The sequence below is a fragment of the Nylanderia fulva genome, unplaced genomic scaffold (assembly GCF_048542155.1).
Source record: "Nylanderia fulva isolate GAGA-0341 unplaced genomic scaffold, ASM4854215v1 Scaffold1, whole genome shotgun sequence".
Classification (NCBI taxonomy): domain Eukaryota; kingdom Metazoa; phylum Arthropoda; class Insecta; order Hymenoptera; family Formicidae; genus Nylanderia; species Nylanderia fulva.
The window spans coordinates 4104210-4127851 of NW_028189192.1; the positions used below are offsets into that span (position 1 = coordinate 4104210).

Genomic DNA, 23642 nt, shown 5'->3' on the forward strand with positions numbered 1-23642 from the left:
AGCTCGATTCTCGCTGGAAATTGAGACGAAATGAGAGTCGATCGGTTTCGAGAATTGCGAAAGGATTTAGATTCGACCGATGCTTTCGATTCTCGAATTCCGACCGGATTTCGCGCTATTTCTCAAATATCACGCGTGCTTGTCGTGTCGGTTTAGCACTCAAAGCACAACTGCAAATGTAATATATATTTCAAATGATTTGCGATAACACTTCGTCGTGTCTACCTTTATACGCCCTTATCGATAGTGTATCATAAATAATAAATTCATAATTCTCGAGGATCGCGTGTTAAACCCCGGTTGCACTTATACCATATATGTATTAAATCGGATTTATGAATAAAATATTTATCTCAAAGATCAAGGATCTCTTCGCGGAAAATATATATAACAACGAGAGGGAGAAAATACGCGAAATCCGATGTAAGAAAGAAAAGGAGAAAGAAAGAAGCGCGGAAAGCGAAGGGAAATCCCCGAGTCACGATCGTCGCCCGGCGCCTTTTCGCCGACGCGGCACACGGCTCCGATCTTTATGGGGTTCCATATTTTACGAGTAACACACACCGCCCGTAGCTTTTTCTCCTCGCCGGCCCCGGAGGCATCTACACGACGTATTGTTCCGGTTTTCGAGAAACGGCGCGGCCCGCCTGCTATCGCTCCAATCCCTATTCGAAGCGCGGCCGCGTTTACGGCCCTTTTTCTTTTCTCTCTCTCTCTCTCTATCCTCTCGTTCTCTTCTCTTCTTCTACCTCTCCCACCATTCCCAAATCCCGCGTCTCTCTCGCAGCTGCATCCCGGATGCATCGGAATCCCGACTCAGCGGAGCGATAGATCGGCTCCAGGGTGCCTAGCTTTTATGCCGGCTCTCTCCGGACGACGCGACGCGACTTTCGTCGCGACTGTTTTATTTCGCGCGCGGAAATACCGACGTAGCCGTCGTCGTTTTCATATTCCCCGTGCGATTCGGAATCGACAAAATTTCCGGTTGCTCGGAGGAGTGAATATGAGAGGAATTTCGCGCGGTTATGAACCTTTGAAGACAGTTCGAGGAAACGCGATTTGTTGACGCATTCAGGATTACTTGAACGCGTTATAAGATGATTCTACCACGGTGGTATTTTGCGGAAAAACAAAAATGTTTTCTCCCTGCCATGGCTATCCCCCCTGGGAAAGCGCGTTTTCCCCGCAATATGTTATAGGTGCTGCGTATGTACACAGAACAGAATGCGCATTGTTTTGTCTCGGCACGAACCGCTTGTTAAAAATATCCGGTCGGGGTTCGAGAGAGAGAGAGAGAGAGAGAGAAAGAACGTCGAAAAGAACGAGAGAGGAGAAGATAGGGAGAAAGACCACACGCTCTGCAACGAGTCATACAGTGTTCGTTCACCTTCGCGAGAGATGCACCGGAGTCATCGTATCCGATTCCTTTCTTTGCCCGGAAGGCGTACAAGCGAGTGAGGAGCGAATTTAGAGACCGCGAATCACGAAGCCTGCTTCCTCGAAAAAATATTTGCCTTAGTTTTCGACCTCTCGTTACCAATTCCGAGAAAGAGAGAGACGAGAGCGGTATATGAATTACGTGGGTATACACAATAAAAGAGGTGGCAGGAGAAACGAAACGTGCGATTTGAGCAGAGCTGCATTTGACCTTAGAAAGTATGAAGAAAGAGAGAGAGAGAGAGAGGGAGAATCTGTCTCGTCTCTTTTTAAATTAAGGTCCCCGGAGAATTCCTCTCGTTATATCGTAAGAATGCTGTTCCATCTGACAGAGTGTTGCTTGAAAGGCACCAAGAGAGAATCTTGAGAGCATAGAGAATAATCTAAGATCGAGGAATGCAAAGGGTCAAAGACCAAAACTTCAAGGATCCGTTTTACGATTGAAGCTCCGACAATTTAGCGGTTCCAATGATTCCAAAGGCTCTAAAATTAAAAATGTTCAAAGATTTAAAGAATCCCAAAGAAACCATCTATATGTATCTATGAGTGTGTGCAAAAATATAAATTTAATGTTATTAAAAATCCAAATAATTTTGCAAATCTCTGAAAACAATCCTATTAGAGTTCGAATAAGTTTCAAGATTTTAGCATCGTACTTGGAATTTCGGCTACAATTCTGAGAGTCAGATGGGGTAATCGATAAAACCAACATTCGTTGCTCTTTCTCTCGAAAATGTATTCGCGCTTTTGTACGAAGAAGTTATGTACGTGCTAATTCCGCGTCACCCGTCGAAGGTCTCGCCACGTAGATTTCATCGGAGATGCGGTCACGCTGATGTGATCATTCTAATTCTAGGGCTTTACACAATTACTCGCGTAGGAAAAGTCACCGTTTAAACGCCAGCTGCGCGCAAACAGCTGTGCGTTCCGATCTTACACGCGGCGCTGAATTTTAATTATCCCTTTGAACGCGCTAATTTCCCTAGGACTTTATTTAAGAGCGAGCATAATTACAGTGATTTGCATATTTTTCCCGAGATTATTCCAAATGCGTGTATACGCGTAATTAATGTACATATATATATGACCGCGATATAAAATGAAACAAGTGATACAGCCTAGCTTCTATTTGAATATCGATGTAAACATATCACGTTTGAAATAATATTCGTGAAATAATGTACGCGAAACATAACATGTCAATTACGTGAAATTTCTATTTATTGGCGAAGAGCGCATTATCCGAAATAATATTGCCCATTATGTCCGTGCTTTGATAATTATTCGTCTTTATTACGTCGCTGTTTATTATGCTAATAAAAGCTGAAATGATTTGTGATGACCAAGAATTAAAGCGTCGCAACATCTTGTTCGGACTTTTCAGCGAAAATTCGGAAAGCGGTCGTCGACGATGGTGCTATTAAAGATGCGACAGTTTGCGAGACGGTTTGCGAAAATCGCTGGTCGCGGTAGAAGATTTTACGGTCGACTTTTCGCGCCACGTTGCTTAATGGTGCATTTCGTACGCTCGACTAATTACAGCACTTAAGCAATCCTCCGACGACGAATGTCCCGGAATGGAGTCATCTTGAGAGAACGTAAGGTCGGCATGCGAATGTGCGAAGAAAAAAAGTGTACTCGCGGTTGTAGGTGACTACAAATTAGCATTTATCTTTGAGTTATATATAAGAACGTACAGTCTGTACACAGAAGAAATTATGCTTTATGCAAAACTTTGAGTTAAAAATACTAAATTTGTATTTTTAAAACTCCTATAGGGATGGGATTGCTTTATTTCTTAATATTTGCATTCTCGAATTTTAAAATTGCAGCTAATTGTTACTATTAAAATCATCAAAGTTTCTGAAATTTAAACGTTTCAGAGAATTCCTGAATAACACTTTAAATTTTTGAACGACTTTAAATTTCAATTATTCTGCACTAAATAATTTTGTACTAAATAACATGCCTGCGAAAAACAAGAGACAAATCGAATTAATTTTTTTACGCGCGTTGGAAGGGGAAATCCTGATGAAGCACGTAATAGAAATAATTTACGCGACGCGAATGGTTGTCCACCGCTGATTTCCCTTCGCAGAATCGCATAAATTCCGAGTTCGACATCGCTGGAATTTCGACTCTGCGGTCGTCGAGAGTACGAGTACGAGTGAATTTCACCCATGGTCTATGTAACGTTATGAATTATGTGGATAGGACAGCATTGAGCGGTAATTGAGGAGGTAATCATGTCTCATCCTCACCCACACCTCGGTAACTCTCTGCACGACGTCGTGTACAACGATGCCCCTATGTATAGTTCACAGTTCGTTCCCGCCAATTAAACTTACGACGCGCAATTTTTCGTTCGCGAGAAAAAATTTACGCGCGAACAAAAAATATCGACGTGATTTTCGAGAAAGTGACGCGCAGGGAATTTATGCATTAAAACTTTAAAGTGGTACAGACAATAAACAAATTCGTCTAAACATAAAGGAAAAATATTTTGTTTACTGTACACGCATCATTTTTATATAATTAAATAACTTGTCGCACATAAATTTATTATTTTAAGAAATACTTAAAAAAGGATAAAGAAAATTGTATAGCACAAACACGAGAGAAATTGGAGAAGAATTTATGGTTATGGATTAATAAAACCACGTTTGCGACTACGATAATCAAAAGCATGGCTTATACAGTTTAAATTACAAGCTTATTTCGCTATCAGGACATTTGTTGGATCGCACGCGATGAAAGACGAGAATAGGATGTACTACGTGCAATATAGGAAGCAATAATTTCTAAATTATTTAGTCTAGACAAAGTATGCCATGAATAAGCTATCGCATGTCTCGTTTGAAGTCCATTTACCCGCATTGATAGATCTATCTATATATAGAGTGTTATAAAAATCGAGCGCGCTTTTAAGGTCACACACATCTCTCTTTTATATTATTACATTTCCATATAACACACTTATTCAATTTTCCGCAAAAATTTCTTGTATATATATATAATAATCGTTTCTTGTAAAATATGAAATGATATATCAATTTAAAACGCCACGAAATATCGATGTCAGATTCGATTAATCTAGGAAGAATGGGCTGCAAACGAGCCGCGAAGTTGAATCTATTTCACGCGAGTTTCGCGTTAATTAAACGCATCGGCCGCCGCTGCGGAACTCGTTACGAGACTTTCTCTCCTAAACTCCCTGCGGATAAGAAAAACGGATGGCAGAGTCTTTGTATAGTCGTCGCTATTAAAGCGTCTATAATTCTTTCGGTATAACCGGGGAGTTTTACGAGGTGACTGAAAAGTCACGCGATATTTTTTAAATTGCGTTTGGCAATTAATCTAATAATATGCATAGATTTGCGAGTCTTATATAGTTAAAACACTATTTAAAGTGTAATATAATTCTCAATTTCATTGATATTCAAATTGACGCAGAGCTTTACATGCGGTTATAACATTAATCAAACAAATACATAATCAATATAGAAACATGTGAGACTTTATGAAATTGATACAAAGATCAGAGGAGGTAAATTATATATATTATAATATTATCATGTATGTAATATAATGCATATGCAGTTTATTATATTACAATATTATAACATAACCGCATAATATATAAAACAAGCAATTCAATGAATTTGCCCTCCCTCTCTCTCTCTCTCTCTCTTTTCTCTTCGTATTTTCGCGCGATCGATAAATAATCGCATTGATAGCAATTGGTATTAAATAATTTTATATCATCCATTGTACTGGAGTCAAATATGTGCGCTCGCAGAAGCATACGCCATTTCTTTCTTCTTTGCGGAAGGCAATTGAGTCAGACACAGCGGAGTTAATTAAAGACCTTGTTCAAAATGGTTATATGAGGAAGAGCACGAAGTCTTTCTCTCCTTATGTACATGTAACGTAGAGAAATGAAGAGGATAATCCGCGGCTTTATGAACCTTCTCTCTTCTCAACTATTTTGTACATTAATGCACATTAATTGCCGAAGAATTACATTTACACCTCATTTATACCTCGTTTACCTACAATTTTCAATTTATCCGTCTTTAAATTCTTGAGTACGATTAAATAAGACATTAGTTCATTGAGCAAAACACGTTCTGTGAAATAAACGAATAATTGAAATAGGTAATATTTTTTTAATCCAAAGTCTAATTATGCCTGTGCATTATTTTTATTGTAAGATGATATTAAAATCTTGAAATAAAATATATTCTAGATTCATACATATCAAATTACGACGATATGCGCGAGGAGAAATAAGACGTTTTCGTTTCATTCGAAGCATTGCGAAAAGCTTATTGTTATAGTTCGTGTGAGAGAGAACAATGCGCGTTATTGTTTTAATTAAAGCAGTGACGATTTCGACGGGCAATCGGATGCTCTAACTAGCAAAGGCGAATACGCGCACCCGTTCATCGACCCGTTGTGCAATATCAAATTTTTCGTAGCACGAAGCGTATGGCGGTGATTAAAAAAAAAGATAGAATAAAAAAAAATGAGACCTCGGGGAAATTTTGCAACCTCACTGATGATCGATACGGTAAAATTTTGATGGCACACGGGGAACAGCTGTACGTCGAGGAAAAACCTGTTCGATGTCGGGATCTCGAATATCGGAAGGTCCTATTTTTTCTTGCTGGAATGCGAAAAAAAAAAAAAAATACACATTAAATCCAATCTCGTGCCGTCCGGTATCAGATATCACGCCCAAAGTTACGCATTCCTCTTTTTTTATGAGAAACGCCTCGCTTTATAGCGATAGTATGAGCGATAGTGCAGGTTTTGCGTACAAAAAACCACAAAGTATCGAATATTAAAGTGTACAAAAAAAGTTAGTTACAATCAAAGCTGGAGGCAGTAAAAGTGCGGTGGCGGAATAAACAGACGCAGTTAGGGGTTTTCGATGAGCAAAGTTGATAGGAAATAGACGTAACTGCATTCATGTGCAGAAAATTGTTGAGTTTTATTAGAGAAACACTTTCTGTGCTATGGAAGTTATATATACGATTATTATTACTGTTGCATAAGTTGTTGTGCTTCTTCTCTTGATTTTACTCTTGCGTTAGTGAAAATTTTATTTCCGAGCGTAATTTCTTTATTTTTAATTTATACGCACCGTTTCTTTTTCACATTAAATATTTTTGCAATAACTGAGATTTTCCGATTAAAACTGAAGTCCTCTTGAAATTAATTGCGGAAGGCATAAATTATTTAATCCTAAAGCTCGATATAACAAGTTCATTTAATTTCCACAGTGACTGTAACTATATTCCTTTTATCTGTTTATTCTTAAGTGGCTTATTTTACCTGCAGTTGGCATGATGTTTGCAGCTTCCAAAATATGTATCTTCTTAATATAAATATGTACAAGAGGCGAGGAGTAACTGCGGTTGACTTCGCGGGCGGATGCACGTTTGATTAATGTTAAAGGCAAAAATAATTTTGTTTGCTTATCGAGAAACGCGACTCTTGTAAAATTACTGGACAAATCTACTCTGTACAGCCGCGGAATACATTTCCATAGTAAATGGTGGCACGCTTCTGCTCCTGATGCTCGTTTCCGCGGTATTCTTTTTCTCCACCGAGAGTCGCGCCGCGACATTAATTCTCCGACGTATTACAATACGGGATATTAATTCACAGCGACGTGTCTCGTCTCAACGATGCCAATATCGCGACGATAACCGTCGTTAATCATTTCAGTGGACGCACCCGATAAGATTTGCGTTCTTTTAACAATGAAATATAAATAGTCGATTTGAAATTCAATTTTTGATTTTTTAACATTCGATTATTTATAAACTGAAGATTTTAATTTACAGAAGATATATACCATTTTTTTCCCAAAATTTTGAACAGAAAAGATGTAAAATTTCGAGAATTTCCGATTCACCACGCACACATTCTACTTACGTTATCTAGGGTAGTTTAGTCGTTACGATGAGAAATGCGAAGTTTTCTCGCAAATTTTTCTCATACAACAATTTCTCGACAATGCCGTACTTGGCATCGATCACGCGTCCCGCGCTCGATGTGCACTCGAACAAAAGCAAAGCTCGAAAAAAGCTCGTATAAGTTTGGCTCGCCATAAATAATGTTCTGAAAAGTAATTCGATATGGAGGATTGTAAATAATGGCCGACGCCGGAATGAGCCGCAATTTATGGATCCGATATATTTGTTTTTCTCCTCCCGCGCCCTCCTCCGTAACCCTTGATCACTGTCACGCGACATATTGTCATGTGAGACACCATGGAGACTATAGGGGTTGATCGATACGCAACATCCTGCCGTAAAAGAAAAACCCGTGCGTGCACAATTCGCGTGCGTTTGCGCCATACGGTTCGATTTCGGTGCCGCGGGGCTCGTGTTTTGCCCTCGAAAAAAAAAAAAAAAAAAGAAATGCGATCTATAATTCACGTACCTTCTCGGCATCATATTAGCATACGCGACATTGACTTGTCGTGATCCACTGAATTAATTCGACTCGCGTTCCGTTTTCCCTATCCCGAGAATCCACGAAACGAAGTTCGAAGCAGAGAAGTTACACGAGGGATCAAGTAGAGAAACAAGTAAAGAAAGAAATTTAAATTTGGGGTTTAAAATTAGGATTTTAAATTCGCAAAATAAAACAGTTTATGTGTATTTGCATGTATATTTAGACCCATCAAAATTTAAATCGTTCCACTTGTATAATTAACCGATATTCGATTAAAAATGCAGGAATGGTATACGAGGTGAGAAATTTACATTTTGATAAAAATAGAAAGGGGAAATATTTTTCCGATATTTGAATCAACGTGAATTAATGCTCGCATTTAAAAATAACTATGAACTTTCAATGGAATATTAACAAGACCGAGCAATAATGATGGTTAGAATGCATCGAGAACGCGAGATGTGGAAACACGCATCGTAGCAAATGAAGCATACGTGTGGTTCGCGCGCATCGCACTCATTAATGTAAACTCATTAACCCCTCCAGTCATTAACCTCGAGTCCAAAACTGAGGAGGGCAACGACCGCGCTTAATGAAAAACGACGCGTGCGAGCTGCGGCGTGGGTGAAATTTATCGTGCTCTCTTTGCAGAATGTGTAGTCATAAAGAGATCAAATAAAAATTAGCGCGGATCTCTTTACTGCAATATTATTTTTCGGTAATTGCGTGTAACGGTAGAAACACGCACGTTTACATATATACACACGTATGTGTATGCGTAATTACGACCGATCGTGCGGTGGAGTAATATTGATAACTCGCGCGGATCCGCGCGATGAAGTTATTAAGTGTACTTGCGCGGACACGATCGAGAGACTTTTTCATTTTTCCACCACGTTAAGAGCGGCCTAAAGTGCTTTATTTGTCACGGCCAACGTGCACGAAAATATCGCACGCGGAGAGTGTCATATACCACAATGAAATATTTTACAGCTCGCGTTATATTCTAAACAAAGAGGCGCGACTATTCGGATTAATCGCGAATCGAGAGCTGTAACGAACGGGGGCGCGATCACTCTCTCTATTCTAACTTATATATATATATATACAATACTGGGACAATTAAACGCGCGTTTACGACGATAAACTGTATTCGAAGGAAATTATCAGTGGGACGATACAAAGAGTCCACTGAGGGAGAAAAGCCAGCAATTAAGTAAGCCAGCTTCCGTAAGCAGAACCGAACGAGCTTCGACATTCTGGGATTAGACTGGATTCCCGATTGTCCATTACGCCGATCGTTTAACAAGCCAAACTGGCCAATCGCCGACGTGGCTGATTCCGTTAAACGGACTTAAGTGAGTAGAGATAAAGTGGCTCTCTCGGTTGCACCATCTCTAAAATTGCGAACACTTTGATTATGCATTCTTGTAAATCTGTCTCATGATTTCTCTAAATCGAATAAGTATATTTGTATGCGATAATAATTGTATATCTAATACAAATAATAAAAACTTATTTTTGTTAAATTAAAACCTTGCGCGTTCGGATAAATATCGTTATGAAAAACATTGCAATTTCAACAATTTCTTTATTAAGACGTCAATTTGTATAAAAAAAATTTCAATTTTCAAGATTCGTAAAAATAAATCTAAATATTCTCGTGGTCGATTTCCATAATTCTATCAAAAGATCTACCTAGAGAATAGAAACCTCTCTGAATCGACTATCGTGGTAAACTGATCGTCCTTGCGGTCGCATCGGTTTGAAAATTACGAACAGCTATATGGACGATGCAAGGCAAAATTTACACTCATTCTAAAAGAAAGCGCACGTTCGACATGCTTACTTCCCAGTCTCCCTCGGGTTCCATCGGGACTTTCCTCTCGGGCTTGCCTTACATCGTCGCAATCGTAATACGACGTAATGTGACGCTCAGTGGAGCAGAAATATGATTTTATGTGCGTATCTCAATTCCCCGTGAAATATTTGATTGCATGTTTACGTAAAATATATATATATATATATCTATGTATACACCTGTCGGAATTTTAATATATCTTCGAAATATATCTTCTCCCTCGCGTTCTTTAATTTACATGCTACGCATTTTATAAACGCACTACCTTCTTCGTATTCGTACTGCACACGCCTATGCACCTCAGGCTCCAGACCTTATGTGGGTTATATTACGCCGTGACAGTTGGCTTTGGGTAGCGAATACAGTGAAAGAGGAAGCGCGTTCGGGTGCGGGTCAATTCCCCGATGGTTAGAGTCAAGTGCGGTTCGGGTTCAGGTAGATGTAGACCGAGACGCCCGATAAATATCTTTCCGTAGAATCATCTGGTACAAAAGAATCCCCGCTTGTTCTCGCCGTGGCCGTCTGCCAGCTGATTCCAGATAAAGCAGAAATTGAATACTCATGATTCCTTTCTTCGAGAGAGGGCCTAGCCTCGTGTAATATCATCTCGAGAAGGTGTCGCGGCGTTTTCTTTTGCATTTATTCAAAATATTAATCAAGATTCAATTTTTTTTCTCGTGGTTGAGTACGCGACAATTTTAAAAATTGCGACATTTTTAAAAGTATTGAATAAAAGTCAAGCGTTAGTTTAGATTTTCTTAAATGGATATTAAAGAATTACGTAAATTATTCTCATATAATATACACAATTCGTTAAGTTGAAATTGCTTCACTGTTAGTTAGCTTTCTGTAATAAATTGCAGATCAACGGTTCGCCCCGTGAAAAATTAAGTTATCCGTGTTAAAATCGAGAAACAAAAATTTGTTTGCGCACGAGTAAACATAATATAATTTACAGAAAGAATAAAAAAATGGAGATGTACAAATCTTCGCTACTGGTTTACTGTATATAACAGCGCGCCGGTTAAAGCGTTAATTGCCCGGAGGATAAAAAAGTGCTCGGCGGTAGTAGAGACCGTATGGTTGAAATATAACAGCGCGCTATGATTATATTTCTTTTTATACATAAATAGCAGATCTCCTCGCCGCGTGTACATTCCGCCTGTCGCTCCAGAAGCAGACGGGGGTGGAGGCGGTTTATTATTCCGTCCTCGAGCTCGTACGTCTGCGTGTATACCGCGAAAATAAACCGCGCTCGTCTCTAAATTCACAGTTCGCTCCTGGGTGTATAGCTGCCTCCGATAATATTTACCGTGGCTCTGTCGTCGATGGAAATCAATGCAAATACCATAAAGCATCCGCAAACCGGTGATGTGTACTGGGCAAACACATATTCCTTATCGGCTATCGAATCGAATCGCGACCGGTCGAAGTAGCGGCCAGAAAAAGCGTTAATCTCACCGAAGGTTTATGATACGCGTGCATGTGTGTGTGTGTGTCGTATATGTTCAGAGTCGGATTTAAAATGTCCCATGTTCGAGATGTTTAGATTGTGAGAGACGTTCAACCTATTTTGCTTTTCGTGGTGAGAATATCGATGCGTCGAAAATGATACCTAAAAATATATTTATGGAGAATTTTTATATCGCATATCTTTAATAGTATGTAAGAATCTATACGCAATTACTATTTCGAAAAAGCACATTAAAATTCAGTAATTCTCGAATCACCATCGATGTGTCCCTATTTAATTTACTCGTAAAAATTATAATCTATCTTTGTCTCATAACATTTTTATTTGATTATTCTCATATTTACATTTTCCCTAAAAAACGATCTATGACACGGTTACGCTAGCCTTAACTGAGCAAACCGGAGGAAAGTGTAAATTGAATGACCGAAATGCACCGAGAGCGAGCGAGATAGAAGGATTGGAAATCCCTTTCGAGCCGCTAGCGAGATTTCCGGTCCAGGGCTTCCGGTAATGATGAGATCCTATGTTCCAAGAGGGAATTCAGTCCCCGACTGGCGGCGCGTTTCAGTTGGTTCTATTTTCAAGTTTCTTTTGCTCTTGCACCTCTCATTTTTCGCTTTTGCCCATCATCCCTTTTCTGTTTTCGCGGCATCGCGTCGCTGTTATTCCTATACATTCGTTCCACATCTCTCGGCCATTTCGGAACGTCAGCCACATCAAACGCGCCGGATGAAGACAAAGGTCGAGATCGTTTAATAGGATTTTACGTGCTCTCTTCCATTTCTCCTCCGTATGCGAGATTAAGCGTTCCATAATTTTGTGAGAAAAATGCGGCATCCATCCCCCATTGCGTGCCTACAATCTGCGTGCAAAGATCCGTGCATGGCGTGCAACGAACTACTGCATAAAAAATGATTCATGATATCCTAGGATCGGTCGATGCTTTCGTGGATACGGAAATTCATGAATTTCTCATAATTTTCCGTTCCAGAAATCTCTTGTACATTAATTTTTAAAAAATGTAAAAATATATCTCTATAAATCCGTGCAATACAATTTTTCGAAAGACATTTTCGATGTAAACACTCGATTGGTAATTTAAGATTCTCGAGAGAGGGCGAACGATTACGAGACGCTTTTGCGTCTGCAAGAGAAAAGTAGTGGAGCGTCTAGAACGTAATTGTTTTTCTTGAAAACACTTTGAAAATACTTTACCGCGAAATGCTTCGCTGAATGAATATTCTCGGCGTAACGAAACGTGCAGCAACGATCGCTTATTTGGTGCAAAGAGCAGTGCATTCGTCATGTACATGTCAGCATGCCATGCGTTTTCCGCGTAAATTGCATTGCGCATCCAACCAGAGGAGAAAACGGAAGAAATAAGTTCAAAGTCTACGTATTGCATCCTCGAGAAATTTAAATTGTTTGTATCGAGAATATACATCGGAAACTCTGCGCTTCCATTTTATAAGAGATCTCGTTGTAGCGTAGAAAACTTTTGCGCAATTATATCATTGATGAATAAAAGAATCGAAAACGGGCACGCTAAACAAACGCGAATGACACTCAACTATCAAATTTCGTGAAACGTGCGGAGAAAAAAGGACGCCCTGCTGCAACTTGCAAAGGCGCAAACGTGAGCCCGGAAGAGTTTAGACATCCCCGATGTGTCGTAATGACGGAAGGGTTACGAGGTTACGAGGCACGCAAAGTCACAGTGGAAGGGTCTCTGAATGTTTTTACGACCCGGAGAAAGGAGAAAAAGAGAGAGAGAGACTTCCCTCTCTCGACGACCGCGTCGAGGGTCCTTCTCCGACTTATGGTCCAACCCTCGCGTGATCTGTTCGCTCGTATACGGTCCTCGAAGTTGGGACCGGTGAAACGTTGGTTATATGTCGTACGTGTCTAGTAGCTCTAGAAGATTTCCGCCCCCAGGAACGGGGAACGTGACTCGAGGGTTCCTACTGGAACCGAGCGCAAAAGGATAGAACGACCCCGTGAGCGGGAATTTTTTTCTCCGTAACATCCCATCCCCTGTGAGCTTTCAACGAATCAAATTCGCATTCCGACTTTCATTAATTGCTCTCGTCAATGCGGAGCGCGTTGACCCTTCGTTAAAAAAATTATTTTCATAGAGACAAGGACCGAAAATTTATACAGATACGTAACTTTGAAAATTCTTTGTTTTCAATATATTAAAAATTTACAATTTATATATGATTTTGTTTTAGTTTCAAAGCCAATGTTATTATGCATTAGTTGCGTCATGATAAGTGCATCTTCGCGAAGTCGATTTTTTTGCGTAACGTGTTGCGAAATTGTACGACTTCTCTCTTATCTCTTTTAAGGCTTATATCACATATGTGAGAAGTTTTATGTATGCATTACGTAATGTTTGCACAATTATAAAATTCGAAACACGTCTTTGAACGTCTTCTCTCGCATTCTATTCTAAAAATATGAGAATCATGTTTTCGTGATAGCGCAAGAGGTTAAGTAGGTGATCCACTCTAACGGTGTATCGTCGACATACGCCACTTACAGTCCCGTGCTAAAGTTGTAAAAGTCGCGTTAGCTACTCTTGGAAGCAACTGCAACGTTAAACGTAAAGCATTCGACGTAACTTTGTATAGACGATACATCGTGTATCCTATTACAGAGAGCGAGAGAGTGCTATTTTACTAAATCCAATGAGAAAGATCATTAATCATTGAATCCACAGTTTCATAAAAATAATTATTTTTGCTCCGATGTCTGTCGATCATTATTTTTACTCCAATCTGTCAATAATAAATTTTCTTTCCATTATTGTGCAATTATAATCACGGAGCGCGAACATGCTGGGAAACAGGATCGAAAAGAGGAATAATTCGGATAATTCTTTCGTCAGCTTCGGTCCTTTCTCTCCGACTGGGCGAGCAAGGAATTTCGCCTCGCCGAAGAATTTCGGCGATGTATTATCCAGCTCGAACAGGGGTATTTAATATCCGGAAGATATTAAAGGGGTGAACCGAGCGAGCGATTGGCGATATATGGCGACACTATTGTGAAAAGACGAGAAAAACTAAAAGATTCGAGAAGAGTCGATTAATTACTCTGTATAAAATAAATTAGAAGCTTAATTCTTAACGATGAGTTTATTTCTGTCGATGATAAATTTACAATCTCGCAGATTATACCGTGAGGAATATTATAAACACTCGCGTTGTTTCGCGAGTAAGCAGTATATTCAAGCGTAGTTATTCAAGCAATTATTCATGTTTAAAAAATGAAGGAGTATGATCCCTTAGCGTAGTGTTACATCTTGATCCCAAGTTTTACACATAATCGCGGCGTTTTGGGCTCGCTCGTTACTGTAGTATACTACCAGCGTGTGCAACGCCATGCCGCGCATTAATTTAATTCAAGCCGGTGAAGTTTGCTTTACTAACAGCTTTGCTTTCGGCCGCCTGTCTAGCTAGCTGGTCTCTAGATTTACTAGACTCGCCTGGTATGTAAACGTGCTTCTGCTACTAAAAGCTCTTTCAAATAAATCTCCGGATTAATTTGAAAATACCTATAATTGCGCCTTTCGGCGAAATAATTTTTAGATCAATCTCGATGAATTGTTTTCGAAAGATGTCAAAATATTTTGAAAAATTCCGAATTTTTCTCGTTTGATGAATAATAAATAATCTTTCCAAATTTAAGCAAACGTGTCCTTTAATCTTTAAATTTATAATATATATTTTTATATAAGTAACTAATATTTTTATTATCAGTTTTAATAGAGTGATAAATGATCAAAAATATTTAGACTTGAACGAATAAATTTTTGGAAATATAAATTTTTCCTGATGTTAAAGTGGCGTACATTCGTAGATTTGTCACTCTGCGGGTTCGTGAATTGCAAAAGTACGTACACACTCTACGTCTACCGATTCCTATATTTATGATTTACGAACGGTCATACGTAACTACGCTATATAAGACTTGCCCTCGCAGGGTGTACGTGTCTGCTAGGGCTAACGGACATAAATAAAATCGCTAGCACTCGGCGCCGCCGAAACCTGCACGAAGATCGCGCGTGTTGAAAAATATATCTTATTACCGCCTCGTCGGCGTTAGCTGTCGACATTATTCTTCCGCGTATAATAAAACTTCCGCGTGGACTAACTGTGCGTTCCTTGCACGAGGGTGTATCTCGGAGGTGGTAACAAACTTTCTTTCGTTCTCTCCTTTCCGCGCTCCTTCACTTCATTATTTATCTCGTAAGACTCCCGCGTTTTCTCAGCAACGTGCGATTGTCGGCGATCGTTGTCTCAATTAGCGTCGGATTCGCATCATCGTGCAGACATTCGCTGATTAAGTTCGCCCTGCTGTTCGATCGCGCCGTTGCACGTACGGCATTAATTAGATCAATGATCGCGCCTGTTCGAGATATATCATTGTCCGGTTCCACGGAATGGGCGTCGTCGATCAATCGTTCTGCTCTAATTATATCTCACTCATCCGTTTAAATTTAGCCTCGAGACGTATCGTCTTGTTTTTTGAAGAATGAAGAAAACATAGAATCTTGAAATCATTGCACTTTTCTCTCTTTTTTCCCTTTTTTCTCTTTTTTTCTCTCTCTCTCTCTTTCATTCTGTCGACCTCGCGTGTCGTTGCATTTTTTAGCTATTATTTATTTATGCAGTAGAGAGGAGGCTTTGTATCTTTTGTAATCGCAAAAAGGATGGGAGCCTTTCCAGCGCGACACGTTTCACGTAAGAACTTGACTGTACAAATGAGGTAATTACATTGCGATTTATCACGTCGGGTCGTATAAGAAATTTAAATATCAACCGTATATGTATGTACGCGTATATCTCGAAGAAAAATACAACTTTCGCACGCGAGTTACTTTTATAGATATACTCGTATACAATTTTATACGATCGAGTAAAATTCATCGAGACAATTAATTTTAATAAAATATTGTAATTAAAAATGTCTGAAAGATTATTTAGAACGGAAGATGAGCGTCTGTTTAATATTCGTAAATTCAAAGCTGACTTAATTGGCTGGAAATTACAAGCAACTACGAACACAGCTCGATGTCTGTCTCGCGCTTCGCGAACAAGTAAATTAATTTGTCGCGTAAATAGCTGGCTCTGACTCAAGAAAGAGAGAGAGAGAGAGAAGCGACCGACACTGATACAGGTCGTCAAAGTTGGCTCGATACTCTAATGCCGGTGCCAATAACATTGCTAGCGCCAAAGACACAATACGGCCGAGGCTTATACGAGCAACGTGTCTCGGAGTTTCGGAGAGGAGAGGATCGTCCTTTCATCCTTTATGCGGTATCCTGCGCTCCGTTTTCAACGTTCGTTCGCTTCGTATCGACTTCTCCATTCGAGTTCACTGTTTCTGGTTCTGGTTTAGTAGAGCATCGACCGGACTGCGGCTATATGCTTATTACCTGATGAAGTAGTCATGCGGCTGACTTGCCGATGCATCGCGTTTTGATACGAGGTATGGGACGCACACTATGAATTATTGAGTTTGCGCGCTCGATTGGTGGCGTCCAGCCCGCGTTGACGTTCGCTTTTATGCCTGGACTACGCGGAGAAGATTTATAACGCGCGATGATTATCCCGCGCGTGAATTTGTGCACTCCGGGAATCTTATCTTTCGAAATCTTTCGCAAACATCTTCCGAGACCTTGAAACTATTTTTCAGTGAAAAAGTTTACCGCTCGCGAGAGCTGTCCGATAAATTTACGAAACTATTTTCTCCGACGCTTTGAGAAATAAATCGCGCTTTTAATCTCAAAGTTTCTTATAAATTCGAGAAAGGGAGAGAGAGAGAGAGAGCTGCGACTTCAAAGGACCACGATTTCTAAACAGTCGTCAAAGACGCGAGAATATATAAGTTTTGAAAAGAAATTGCCAGATTTGAACCTACTTTATCGCGTAAAGACAGTCTTCTCTGAAACGAGATACCGCGGCCATTTCTTAATAACGTATCCCCTTTAATCCACCACTAACCCTGGGCGGAAACGTAATACCCCTGAGCGCCTCACCATATGACACCGGAACGACGAAATATTGCAACCGACTTGGCCTTCGTCCGCCATTAAAATCCTCCGTATATCGCATTAATGCAATATCGAGTTACGCCCTACGGAAAGAACTTAAAGTGCTTCCCCTCTTCGGGATCGTGCGTATGATCGTCGTACTCAAATTCGTTTCGGTTCTCCCGCGTGAAAAGTATTACGTCACTTTTCTACGTCGTTAGCTATTATCTATAGAATTGTCTAATATCGGAAAGAAGATTGCATTTGATATCTCAAAAGACTCGAGAATGCAAGGATTAAGAAAGGTCGAGTTGCGAAGACGTTGTCATTTAAATAAGATTTGAGTATAACGATGTTATTTATGTGCCTATTATGAAAAGGAGATTCTCTCAAAGTTAAATGAAAGTCTCTCGCTCTCTCTCTCTCTCTCTCTCGCCGATTGCAGGATCCTTAGATTTCGCGCGTTCTCAAAGAAGCCGAGGGAATTTCAACTCGAATACAAATTTAACTTGCACGCGTGCGCGATATAAACATAAAGCCGGAATGTATTCAGAGAGCGAATCGACGCGATAGTTATGCGATTCCTATTCACGGTACTCTCGATCCGTCGTCGACCAACAAATTCCCATCGTCATTAAACTCGAAACTCCGTCTAGCGTAAAGGAGACTCGTACACATTTTCCTTTATAAGCGATACACCTCACCCTCGTCTCTGGCGGGTAACAGAATAGAACTTACATGTGCACCGACGTGATTCGCTTCGAAAAGTGGGTCGTCTCGGTGCGGCACCTGCGCTATGCATCGTCGGTCATAGTTGAATAGAGGGAGAAGGACGAGATGCAGTCGCATCTCGGCGCTATCCTTTAAGGATTTCATTCGTTTTCGTGTCGAGGCCGAGTGCCTCTATAGGACGGTACTATGACGCAAGTCGGTACCGACCGACCCTGTGAGGTCTTCGGAATCGATACCGACTGACCTTGAGCCATTTTAAGCTCACCCGTTATATCCTCTGCGGCAGAGCTCGCGGCAATTCCGTTGCAGTTCCTTCTTTCCCCTCCAACGCGACCTACAAATTTGAAGATTATCGACGAATTGCGAAAAATTAAGAAAAATTTCAGATATACCAGTATAAATCTAAGAATTTTTAAACTTTAGAATTAAAAAAAAAAAAAGATTAAATCAAGTATCCGTCTTAGAATTTGCTTAAGTATAATGCGCGGAGAGAGGACGCGATTTCTTCGTGTGAATATACAAAGTTATATGATGTCTTTCATATTTATTATTATGTCTTGAGCAACTCTACACGGAAAGACATTTCCGCGTGAAGTTTGTCCGCTGTCACACAGCGTAGCAGCTTTAAAATACAAGTTTCACCTGGCAAATAGTACTTCAAGTTCGCGATTCTTCCCCCAGAGTTAACTTGATATTTCTCTTCCTCCGCGCGGTGCACTGCTTCCTTAGATTCAGGAAACCCCGGGCGCTGTCTTCATCTCGAAATAATCCGGAGTGGCTCGAAGATGTCTTAGCATCCCGGCCATTTGTCTTGCCGGCCGTTCGGTCGGGATCATACGCAATATGTCGCGGAGGGTGGCACGTTTTGTCCGAGCACGACGAGGGAGAACGGTTTAGACGACCAAGGGGTGGAAAGGGTAAGCCGCGGATGAAGGACTGCAGCAGCATTGGCATAACCGATGGACCGCCTCGCCGCTCGATGAATCATGGACTCTCTCTCAAACTCGAGCACCGTCGTCTTACCGCTACGATATATCGGCGCGAGTATCTCACGACGTGCGAAGCATATTTAAGATGCGGAACTTCAAACAGAAGCACCGGTAATCCGGGGACCCGAGGGATAAGGGCTGTACGTATATCCCGGATTTTCCGAATTTAATACACAAATACGGAAATGGGGAATTTTAGGAATCGCGGTTCTCTCGCGAATTTTCAGGTACCTTCGCGCAATTCACGCTTTAGAGATAATCGAATGTTTTCAGATTTTGTATCTTTATAAAACTTGATTTTTAGAATCCTCATAAATCTCATGAATTTTATATGAGAGTTTTATAAGGATTCTAAAAATTAAATTTTATATTAAAGATACAAAAGCCGAAATTTAAATTGTTAAAAACATTCAGTTTTCCTCGTATTCATGGAATATTCATGAAATATTTTATATATTTTATTTATATTAATTGAATATTTAAAGTTCGAAAAAATTGAACAGCAACAGTATCGGCACTCGATGCAAATCACGTGCTTTATTGATTTGCTTGTTCATCAGATACATGTATAATAGGGTTACTAGATGTTGAATGTTCCTCTCCACTGTTAACCTGCAATAATGTGAGCGTAATATGCGAATCGCAAATAAAGTGGTTCGCATCGGTATTGCTTGACGCAAGCGATTAGTTTGTCATGCGATAATAGTGATAAATCGTATTATTGACGTTGTTACTGTTATTATCGCACTTAAAATCGATCGTACAGCTACCTCTTCACTCTTTATCGTTATTACTCAATGTTTTGAACTTCAAAACATGTTTGAAGATTAAAAAAAAGAACCGCCGTCGAATCTCAATCTCGAAGAATATTTCACGTAAATTCCGCGTATAAATTTTTATGTATCATTATTAGCTACAATTTTGTGCAGTTTTATCGTAGCCTCAGTTATGATTTATGCGAACGTAGACAAATATAATGCGATATTTGTTTCTTCTCTCCGTTTTGAAGCGATCAATTAAGAAAACAACGTACCGTAAATGCGGTAATTAGTAAAGCAATGTCGGGAGAATAATTTTTCTGTTTAAACGTGAACGCGCGGAGATGAACGAGACGGGTTATTATTTCGTAACGTTTCTTTTTCAAAACGCTTTCAACCGTCATTTCCGTAAATCATCCGGTCCGAGCTGTTACTTCGTAACGGGCAAACTCGAGTAATTGCCCAATCAAATCAGCTGTCAGCGCTCTGTAACCCAGTTACACGTTCTGTGCGTTATACGCGCGGTCGCAAGTGATCATAGTTGATACAAGCAATTTAGAGGTAATGATCCCTCCAACAATGTCACCGACAAAAGTGGAGTTGGTACTTTTCGCAATGATCCGTATCGTGTTTTACGTCCCACGCTTCGCACGTACCGCTTAAAACGATCGTGCGGTTTTCTTTACGGAAAACTAAATATAACTTTTGCAATTTGGTATTCATTTCAGAATTTCGTCAAACGTAAAATATATTTTCAAGATATATTAAAATTATTTAAAATTACTGCGTTGTACGTGTTTGAAGGATGTATAAGATGATTCAAATATAATCCGAGAATGTCGGAGCGCTCGATCGAAGATTTGGGAATCTGAAAATTTTATGGCTTAGATAGTACAATCAAGAGATTAAACCGTCCAAAGCTCGTAATACTTTTATAGGTCTATTGAAGATCCAAAGGCTGTCGATTCTGAGAAGGGAGACGCAGACGTTCGTGACGGGACGAAGACGAACGAGCTTTCTAAAATAGTGTTCCATTGTATATATTTCTCTCTCTCTCTCTCTCTCTCTCTCTCTCTCTCTCTCTCTCTCTCTCTCTCTCTATTTCTCCGCCGTTACGATATTTCTCACTCGGACGCGCGCGCTGAATTCGAAAAGTGGCGGGGCATAAATTATTTATGGCGGCGCGCCTCATTGCCCGCATAAATATTGGGATTCGCCGTGAGCAATCGGTTTCCCTCGTGCGGATGCTGCGGAGGGTAAGCTCCGGATAGACCCTAGGGAAATGCTTGTTACGGGGCACTGCCGCGGGCACGTGCGGTTTCACTCTGGAATATACCAGCAAGGACGCTGCCGAGCTTCATTTACGGACAGACTATTCCGAGGATCTAAAAGATCCCGACGACGCGATGACGCAAATGTGCTCCATTCAGATATTGCGCGGTTAAAGATTCTAGCGTTGAAAAATTCACAAGAAGCTGAACTCTTTAATTCTTGCCTATTCTTAGACTTTTCAATACCAGAAAAATTTAAAACCCGTTTTATATTTCAATTGAATCTCCCGCGATAAATATTTTCTCTCTTTGGTATAATATATACGATCTTTTCGGAAAATAGGAACGTTATAGTTTTATTGAAACAATTTATTTTTAATTTCTTATATATCAATCTTGTCATAAGCTTACTTAACGTTATGATCTAGTTACCCAATTGCACACTAAACATTTTTCTGGATTTGTTTTACGGAACAATTTCTTCTATAAAAAAAACAAAAAAAAAAAAAAAAACGCTTGACAATTTGTGAATCTCTTTGTGACGCTGCATTCCTCGCGAAAAAGGATTTAAACGAAGCATTTTCTCGACAGTAAACACGTCCGGGCTACAAAACACTTATTCGCCGTCAGAAGCTTGCGTGACGACATGCAGAGCGTCGCTTCCATTCTCCAGAAAATAAAGCAGAAATTACATCCGCGCGGGTCACAGTCGCTGCTTAGCGGCGCGCAGACTTGAATTAACCTCAAAAGTACCCAACCTAACCCCCCGGTACATCGTTCTTGCCGTTGACCTTGTTGGAGGGAGAGAGTCCAGCTAATTAGCTCCGACTCAAAGAGCGCAAGTTGCAAGTGCGGTGGTTCAATTTCATACCTCTTTGCCCGTGAGTCGCAGCAACCCCCTTTTCATCCTTCACTCCTTTCCATGAGATACGCGTAAAAATCTTGCAAGTACCTGAAAACATAAAGGAGAGAAGTAAGAGAGAGAGAGAGAATCATCGGAGAGGTTCCGGATGAAAAGGAACATTGTATCGTTGCGATTTTGCCAGACGCCTCGGTTCCTCCATTTGAATTATTAAGTCTGGCAGAACGCGTCGTGAGGCTTCTTTTATATTTATCGCGCCGGAAAGGTTTGCTCTTTGGAGAGAAAACACGAGCGCGAGCGGTTGACGAGGAAAAATAAGAAATCAGCGAGTCCTGATTGTTAACAAGTGTAATTAGGAATTTATTATTGCGTTTCTTTAAATAATTGTGAATAGAGTAATTTTCAAATTCAAGGATTTCTGCATCGTAAAATATGAAATTCATTATATTGGATATTTATAGATACATTTGTGCAATTTTTCTCGTCTCGCGGTCATCTAAATTGAATTACAGAAACGTGTCATAGTGTGTTGCGTGTTTTAAATTCAAAGCATCGCGAGCAGGTTTTGGGTGGATCTTCATCGGTGCGAGGGACGGATGGCGAGGGTATCGGCGACGCTTCCTCTTGAATAACAATGATTAACTCGCGACACCCTTTGTAAGAGATCACTCGACCGTGGAATCGCAACGAATACGAGGGGTGATTAATTACGCGTTTACGGTTTATTCGTGCGTGGCTCTCGCGGTTTAATCGAACACCCGCGACATGTAATTGCATGAGAGGATCGAATTAATTCAATCGAGGGTGTAACAGACCGACGGAAACTTGTAATAATCGCATATCAAATAACCGCGACTGTTTCGCGGGGGTCGTATATAACGTCCGCGAATGCTTTTTGCATCGGAAATTTCATTAACTCGCGCGGAATAAACGCACGCGGAAATTCGTTATTCGGCGACGCGAGAGAAATGTTGTCGTCGCGTAAAAATAGAGGGGCGCGATGCCTCCGTTCTATCTTCGGAGTTTTACAGCCCCGGCGCCGGCGAGAATTCGAATGAATTTTGGAAGAATCGCGCGCACCAGCGCGCGACGCTGATTTACGACGCGAGGGAGGGAGGAGGCGAGGAAAAACGGGGATGAGAACGGGTGAAAAGTCAAAAATAACGCCGGAAGCTTTACCGTTTCCGTCAGCGTGTCAACGCACCTACTCTTCGATCCGTTGACGGATGAGCAACCGACGCGACGCGTCGGAAAAATAGAACGGGAGAAAAAAGAACGCGCGACTAGAGAGGATGCCGTGAACGACGGATTCGGGGAAAAAGCGGGAAAAATCGCCCGATTCTCGCCGAGGCAGCGTCAATTTTATTTTTATTATCCTCGATTGTCTCTCCGCCATCGCCCCGACTCCCTCTTCGGGATTTGTTATCGGACGTCGTCGATGCAACCGGTGATTATTATTACTGTTCTCCGTCTATATGCGCGCCCGGATGATTCGTCGGATGAAGCTTGATTGCTTTTCCGTTCCACTTCATCATCCTTTCGCGCTCCTTAAGCTCGCCTCGCACTCTATGTACACGCAAAAGAAAATATCCGGAAATGGGAGAAAAATAAATATTTAACAAATATATATATATATATATTTAAGATGTGTATTAAAAGTAAATAGATTTTGATATTTAAAATTGCGTGCACGGTCGAATTCTCATTCTCCAAGTTTTGAATAAAATGAATAATTGAAAAAAATTGTTCG

General features: G+C 40.4%; 2 protein-coding genes across 5 annotated transcripts in view; one reads left to right on the plus strand and one right to left on the minus strand.

Annotated features, from left to right (window-relative positions):
* Positions 1 to 23642, minus strand: part of LOC114928490 (PHD finger protein 14) — a 240613-nt gene that overhangs the window by 70054 nt on the left and 146917 nt on the right. The window contains exon 3 of the mRNA XM_085480074.1: positions 21902 to 21982. The gene's annotated coding sequence lies outside the window, so the exon portion shown is untranslated. The remainder of the gene's footprint in view (positions 1 to 21901; positions 21983 to 23642) is intronic.
* Positions 1 to 23642, plus strand: part of Fas1 (fasciclin 1 Fas1 domain-containing) — a 224566-nt gene that overhangs the window by 8467 nt on the left and 192457 nt on the right. The window lies entirely within an intron of this gene.